Raw genomic sequence first — 8404 nt, 5'->3', positions numbered from 1 at the left:
TCTTGGAAATAAGTCAGTGGAAACGGAAATGAGGTGACAGGATTAAAATATGCTCACTCAGCACTTTTTCTATATTTGCCATTGAGGGAGAAGGCAAGTTCTGTCATTTCGATGAGATCATTTAATCTCTATAGGTAAAAAGTTGGGATTACCAGACACTAAAAATTTGTCATAATTCGGCTTATTTTCTTGTAGTGCCCAGCTGCCTGTGTTTGTTGGGTAGTTACACAATCATGAGGGCTCCACAAAGCTGGAGGAGGAATCGGATAGAACATTTTTTTTTTTTTCTCCAGCAGGGTGAGCTCACATTTGAGATTTAAAATGCATTATATTGCAGGTGTTGACCCAATCCTTGCTAATGCAGAGGAGAGTGCACCCCCATGACAGGAAAGGGAGCTAAAAATGTTTCCTGCTGTGCTTATAGCTCTGTCATCACTGTCCATTATTCTTTGTAGATGGTTTTATTGCCTGCTTTGGTCTATAACTCTTCCGCTAAGCAGTTCTCATCTCAAAAACAACTCAATCATCCACCTGTCCATCACCCATCATGAGTTCCATTGTGTCACTAGATGGAAAATTGCTGAATAAAATATCTCACTTTTAATACAGAGCCAAAGCAAGACAATAAAGACTGCACTTTGATCTTTCTCCAAAACTAACAGTGCTGATTCTAACCAGCCTCTACAATAGATGTTGCAGCAGCTGAGGATATTTATACCAATAATACCATTCTTTGGATTGTAGTCCTGATTTGCACCTCTCCTCCCAATGCTGGGCAAAGTTAGGACTAGAGGAAGCTCACACATACAGCAACTAAGAGGGTTTGGCTTGGGATTTCGGAGTTTTCACTTATTTCTTGTCTCCTAAAATAATACCTTCAAAACATTGTATGGGCCAGGATAGCATAAGGAACTGGGCCAAGGATCATTTTTATAAAGTCACTCATGCCCTGTCTTTTTGATCAGATCAATGGAAATTGGACATTTAGAGGAGACTGCTGAGAAAGGAAATAGATTACCAATAATGCTAGAAAGTTTTACTTCTAAAAAACAAGCAAAAATGCCCCATTCTTCTTATTTTTAATCAGATTTCAAGTTAAATTATTATATTTATGTGTTATATACTCTCTTAATGCAAAGCCCAATTTTCTGAAAAAGACTCAAATGAAGACTGCAATCATCAGGGTTTTAGAACTTCTGACAACAGCCAGGATATCCATGCTTACCCTCAAGTAGTTCTTAACTTTTTAGTCACTGCTTTCCTATTTCAGTGGTAGTCACAGAAACTTGCTGAATATCCTGGACAATGCAATCAGAGCACAACTCTGATTAGTCATGGGCTCTGTGAGGTTATTAATTTATTTGTTCCAGATAGAGATAATACTTCAACCGACATAGATTGTTAAGTTCTGGGCCTCTAAGAAGCTTATAGCCGCTCATCTTTCTTTTGTTGCCATTAGGAGGCTGAGAGCCCATATTTAGGGTGTGAAAAATCCTTAAAATGTGTTTTTTTTAAACTCACCTTAACATAGCTCTCTCGTGTTTGAGCTGTGTCTGCCCCACTTTCCAGAGTGAGGATGTATGCATGCACAAATGCATATACACGTATATGCACACTGCACATTCTATTTTGTATATTTTGCATACAACAAATGTGTTTGGAGTTTGAATTGGACACCAATTAATGAATTAACTGAAGACTGTGAGCATACTGACGGCTTATCTCAGATCACCTTTCCATTTGGATTAAGTGTGTGCTACTGCCATTGTTTGAAATCTCCTGATAGATGGTGCTGGTGGTTTATTTTAGCATGCTAAAAATGGGTCAGATACTTCTTTCTTCTTTTTTCCCCCCAGATCTCATGGGTTTTGTTTTGTTTAATAGATTCATTCAAAATGTGGGATCTTGCCCTTGGTTTCTAACGAAGTCTTTTGTTAAGTTCAAGCCCAGTAATCACAAACAATGTAGAAGGTAATGGTGTGTGATAGACATAGTTTGCTCTTCTAAGGATTTCAGTTACACTTCAGTTTTTATATTCAGCAAATGAGAGTGCCCTTAAAATCTCTCATCTGTATATAAAAGTGAGTAAAAAAAATTGAAAAGAATAGAAGCTATACCCACAGAATTTATGATGGAAATATAGAGAGCAAGATGGCATTGGTCCATGGAAGAGAGAGAAGTATGTTTTTAATATTTTTTACAGAAAAATAAAAAAAACTTCAGGTTATATTTTGCATCACATATGTTTAGTGCAGATAATTTCAAAGAATGTGTGATAGTAGTGGTGTCATAATCAGCCGGTGAGGAGGGAATGTAATGATTGAAGTGCATAGGCCCCTTCACCCTCCCGGCAGTCCAGCCCAGTGCTGTCTCTATGGCCACCCTCTGAAGGTTCCTTCGCCTCCAAGTACCGGAAGTTCAGGCAGCCCTCTCCAGGTGAGTGCTCTGTGTTCCCTACCGTCCCTGACCTAATAGCCTCAGGCTCCCTGCGGACACTGGATGCTCTTGGGTCTCCTTCCTTACTCAACACGCTCAGGTCTGGACTGCGTTCGGATGTCAAAGTCCTAATTAAAATTCTTTAACTATCAGGTGTGGACTTTTTTTTTTTTAACTGCAAATCTAGTTAGAAAATAACTGAGACAGAGAGGATTTTGGCTAATTTAAGCTTATTATTCTTCCCTGTAAAAAGCAACGAGTAATAAAGGAGGAGAGGGACAAGAACAAAAGCTGCTAGCTCATCATTCCCGGAGTTAAAACTTGGAGGTGAAACCTGGGTAGTCTTACACACTCCACTGGCTGTGGCAGCCACCCAGTTACAAAGTGAGAGCAGGGAAACATTAGATTATTATTCTTAGCCTTAGGGTGCTAAAGAATAGAGTGGGGGTCCTTTTGTCTCCACTTTTTTGTCGAGAGGCTGTGCCCATCCTTCTGTTCTCCCGAGGGGATCTCAAATATGCCACGGTGGCATAACAATTATTTTAAGCTGAAGGTATTTCAGTTTCTTGAAATCTCTTATCTGCCTAAAAGCAGAGCCTCCCAAAAGAACTCAATTGTCATAAATCCCCTCCCAGAGAGCGACCAGGAAAGACTGATTCTTATCATCGGAGACAAACAAAAGAAGTCAGCAGCACACTGAAAAAACCTTTTCACAAAACTATCATCTTGCCCATCTGTTCTGCGAAGGGCCTATTTATTTTACCAAGAAGTCATTTGTTTTCCCCCAAGTGTCCTTTCTCTATACACCACCTTCTAAGAATTTATTTTTCTTCCATAGGTGTTCTCCCTATCCCCTTAGTCTATGAGCCCTAAATTATTTTTTTAAAGATTTTATTTATTTATTTGACCAAGAGAGAGTGCGAGAGAGCACAAGCAGGGGAAGCAGTAGAGGGAGAGGGAGAAGCAGGCTCCCCGCTGAGCAGGGAGCCCGATGCGGGACTCGATCCCAGGACCCTGGGATCATGACCTGAGCCGAAGGCAGATGCTTAACCGACTGAGGCACCCAGGCGCCCTGAGCCCCCAATTCTAACCACCACACTGAGTCACAGTTCTTGGTGAACTCCCTTATGTTTTTTATTTAAATCATTTTTTTTTTTCCTCTTTCTAATCTGTCTTCTGATAGTTTCATTCACAGGTCCCCAAGAATTAACTAAGAGGGTAGGGGAGAAGTTTTTCCCTGAGAATAGGGCTTTATGCTTAGGTTTACTAATTTTAGCAGAAGTTCTCTCTGTCATTTTTCTTTAGGTGGCTTCCAGAGACCAATGTATTACAGAACTTCATGCATGTGCATTTAAAAAGGTGAAGTCATAACACATATCCTCATATGTATACAAAAATTAATTACTTATAATTTTCACATATGTCTATTTATATAAAACTGTTCTTTCTGAGATAACCTTAAAACACAGGTAATCACAGGGAAATGTGTTTAGTAAAAACTCTGGAGTCTGGTTAATGAAGATTCTTCCCAAATCCTTTCTTACTGCAGAAGCCAGTGATTCAAAAGGAGATTACACTTCTAATAATGCTCAGAAAAACTTTAAATTCAAGTTCATATTACCAAAGACTTATTGATTTGGTATTTTCCTTCCCTTTCCATTTGTTCATAGCTTGAAGTCCAAGAGAAAGAGATTTGGCTCCCATTTTTATTCCTTTCTTATTATCTGTTTGTGTTAGACCCTGGGTAGCTAACTAATGGATGGTAATAAAAAACACAACATCCAAGCAGCACCTAGCAAAGGGCATATGGGTATGGACATGTGAAAATCTGAACTTAAAATGAAATAAAAACAAGACTGACACTGCACTGTCTGGAGTATCCTTCATTCTGCAATAGGAAGCTGGATAGGAGTCTTTTTTTTTTTTTTCATTTTAGCGAAATGTCTAATCACGTGACTCCCCTATAGAATAGTCTTCATGATATTGCCAAGTCATTTAACATGGTGTTTAAACCTAATTATCTCTCTTCCTCTACTCCTTTATAACCCCATCATAGTGCCTATCACATTCTATTAGGATTTTCTGTTTACTTTTCTGTCTTCCCCACTAAATTAATATTCCGTCAAGACAGAAGCATTTAATGTCTCTATCCCCAGAAATGAGCACAAATTATATCTGTATGCCAGCACCTAACTTGTATGTTTAGCACACAGCAGGTGCTCAATATATGTGTATTGAATGGACTCCTAGCTGGAATCCCTCCACTGATCTTTCTGCCTGCTTAGCTCTTATCCTTCCATTAATATTAACTTCAAAAAATTATCTTTGTAATTCCTAGCCTGGTCTCACAGGCAGAATTAATCACACACTAATCTTTGCCTCTATGTGACTCTCGCCACAGCACTAGTATTACATTTAAACACCATATTTTTAATTGTTTGTTTCTGTTTCTCCTTTCAGATAAGAACTAGGTCTAATTCATTTTTATTGCCTGAATCTAGCATTGCGTGTAACAAAAAAAGAATTGCTGAATAAATGTCTGTGAAATGAATAAAGGAACAATCCCCATGGCAGGAAATACACGAGGTTTTGTTTCCCTAGAGCTATGGGGTGGAATCGTGTCCCACAAAATAATATGTGGATGTCTGACTTAGTACCTCAGAATGTGATTTTATTTGGAAATAGGGTTCTCGCAGAAGTAACTAGTTAAAGTGCGATCATGCTGGAGTAGGGTGGGCCCTTAATCTAATATGACTGGTATCTATATACTAAGGGGAGACTAGACACTCCGGGAAGATGGCCACCGAGACAGAGGCAAAGATTAACATTGTGCTGTAGCAAGCTGAGGAGCACCTGGGGCCACCAGAAACTGGAAGATCCAAACACAGATCGTCCTCTAGGGGCTTTGAAGGGCGTATAGCACTGTCAACACCTTCGTTTTAGACTTTGAACCCCCAGAACTGTGAGAGAATAAATTTCTTTTGTTTTCAAATAGCCAGCTTGTGATACATGGGTGGGGCAGTGCTAGGAAACTAATATACCTAGTATATTTATAACTGTCATATATTCCCCCACAAAAATAAGATTTGGAGTATTCCCTAAAATGGAATTGGTTTAGACAAGAGAATAAAAGCAAATGTGGTATTTAATGATTGCCTCTGTTCTGTAAGGTACGAAATGGTGTTGATGGTCCCCCAACATGGCATCCACCAGAAATGCAGGTGAACAAATGAATGAACACATATTTACAAGTTACTGGGTATTAGTAACCTATAGAATGTAATGCCCTTTGTTTTTAAATGTCTCAAAATTGGGAGGAAACTGCCTTGAGAATCATCAAAAAGTGATAATACCTTATTTACTTGGAATCTTTAGTGACTGGAGGCCACAAAATAGAAGACCATAGATTCATCTATCATCTATTCACTCATTCTCCCCCGTTTTCGGAGATATAGCAGTGAATGATACAATGAAGTTCCCCTCTCCTGGAGATTGCATTCTACTGGGGTACAGCAGAAAAAAATAAAATGTAAGACACGTTGGGTGATGCTTTGAAAGAAAATGGGTAGATGGAGATGGAGATGGAGAATATCAGAGCAAGGATGCTCTTTTAGTTGGGATTGTCAGATGTCTTTCATAAGATGGGCTTTGAATAGAATGAAAGAATGAGCCATTTATATATGACTTTATATGCATAGATATGTATATATCCACATATATGTTATATTACATATATATATATTCCTTTGTGTGAGCTTGTTGATGGGTTGGTTGTAAACAGAGGAGTAATATGATTTGACATAGGATTTCAGTGTCCTTTTTAAAATTTTTTTTAAAGACTTTATTTTTTGTTTGAGAGAGGAGAGACTGAGTGGGGGAAGGGGCAGAGGGAGAAGCCTGCTCCCCGCTGAGCAGGGAGCCCAACAGGGGGCTCGATCTCAGGACCCTGGGATCATGACCTGAGCCAAAGGCAGACGCTTAATCGACTCTGGCACCCAGTCACCCAGGATTTCAGTGTCCTTCTGGCTGTTGTAGGTGAGCATCATGGGGTGAGCAAGGGTAGAAGTCAGTGGAGACTGCAGTAATCTACTTGTAGGTCAGGTCATGGTGATTTGAACTAGTGTGAGAAGTGGTTAGAATTGGGATGTATTATGAAAATGGAATCCAAGATTTGCAGATGAGATATGCATGTAGCCATGAACTGATTTTGGCAGATGAGTAAACATTGTGGTGAAGAAGGGAATGGTGAAGGTGAAGTCGAGCCTGCTTCCTAGGAATTGAAACTAGGAGGGGACTGACTTAAATTATCCCTTCCTCCACACAAAAGCTGGTAGGTTACAGAGAGAAAATGATAATGTGACACAAGGTGAGTATTTCATCAATGCTGGTTCTCTTCTATTTGGAATATTCTGAAAAAGATATGAGACCCCAAAATGTGTCGAAATTAGAGAGCTCATTACCGGCTCTAAGAAACTTGTATTGGTTAGAATACTGTAGAAGCTGGGCAGAAAAGTCTTAACAAAAGTAAATCAGTAATTCAGAGTCTCTTCATACACCTTAATTAATAAAGGAAGGGGTTTTGAGAAAATCTGTTGCACACTGGCACGTGATTCAGACAGCCTACGAAGAGCCCATGAAATACATTTCTGAGTTATCTTCAAGTAGTTTCTATAAATGCAGGGCTCTCAGGAGAAAAGGAAGTGCTAGAAATATATCTAGTGAACTCTGAGACAAATGGAGCAGACCAATTTTGTGACTGATTTCACTCTTATTCCCATTTCAAGCCAAATGCTCCTAAATAAGGGCCCATTCGGTCAATAATGAATTCCCATGATCATGTATGTATTTGAAAATATGCTTTAATTTTTTCAGTTATCTTTACTTTTCATACTTTCTTTTTTTTTTTCCTTTATACTTTTTCACAAAGCTTTGAAGAATGAACCTCTGTTGAAAACAATCTAGATCTCAAATAATCCCTCTTTATCCTCTTTCAGTTCGGTATTACCTTCCTTTCTTTGGCTGTCCCGTCCCAGCCGCCTAGATGACTTGCCTCATTTCAGGCCATGAGTCTTGCCCTTTACACCTTTCAGGCCATCATTAGTCATTTCAAAGATTTTACAGAGGAATGATAAAGGAAACTGTTATTTGAAGGACTTAGGTCTGTGCATTATTTTGGCCTTGACGAATACCCATTGGTAATGAAGACTTCAAAGGGCCTTCATTAGGGCCTCAGAAAGGAACAGCGGGGGGGAAAGTTAATTACCTGGAGCCCCAAATCCTATTTTCCCTTTAACAACCCAGGGCTGCACTTTAAAGGCAATCAAATGGAGTGCCGTTTGGCAAATAGTCAGCCTTTCTTGAAATGCTGAGTGTAATTAGATGCTCTCCTGTCTGTCATTAAAGACAAATTGTTTGTAAATGGTTAACATTTGAGGGCTGCACCTTGTCTTCAACCTTTATCATAATTATATTGCCAATATTGACCAAAATATTCTAAACTGAGAAATGGGAGCTTATGGCAAGGCTGATTGCTTGATAATGAATTACTGCTGCTCTTTTAAAAAGCCTCATTCTTTATTTATTTATTTTGTCTTCATTTTCTTTAGGGGTTTTGATATTTGCAATTCAAATTTACTAGGAAGAAGTCTTCTGTGGAAAGAATCATCCACCCCCCCCCCCCCCCCCCCCCCCCCCCCATAGTGGCTATTTTTTTTCCTAACTGGGGCTGTGAACCATTGAAAGAAAAAAAAAAAAACTTTCAACCCTGTCCAAAATCCATTGGTTTGAAAGAAACCCAGATGTCATTAGTGTGTCAGTGCTCCCTGATGAGAGATAAGGATGAATAAAGCATTTTTGACTTTTAAAGGAGGTTTTGAGACTGTGATGTCATCAGCTTCTATGCTTGATAGTGATTTACATCATTGTACTGCAATTTATTGCGCTACTCTTACTCAGTTGCTAGTCACCC

General features: G+C 39.2%; 1 long non-coding RNA gene across 3 annotated transcripts in view; it reads right to left on the bottom strand.

Annotated features, from left to right (window-relative positions):
- The window catches only part of LOC141372637 (uncharacterized), a 309547-nt gene that overhangs the window by 45676 nt on the left and 255467 nt on the right, over nucleotides 1–8404 (bottom strand). The window lies entirely within an intron of this gene.

This window comes from Callorhinus ursinus, unplaced genomic scaffold (assembly GCF_003265705.2).
Source record: "Callorhinus ursinus isolate GAN/ISIS: 27379988/994484 unplaced genomic scaffold, GSC_fseal_2.0 scaffold4, whole genome shotgun sequence".
In the NCBI taxonomy this organism is placed as follows: Eukaryota; Metazoa; Chordata; class Mammalia; order Carnivora; family Otariidae; genus Callorhinus; species Callorhinus ursinus.
This window is presented reverse-complemented; position numbering and strand designations above follow the sequence as displayed.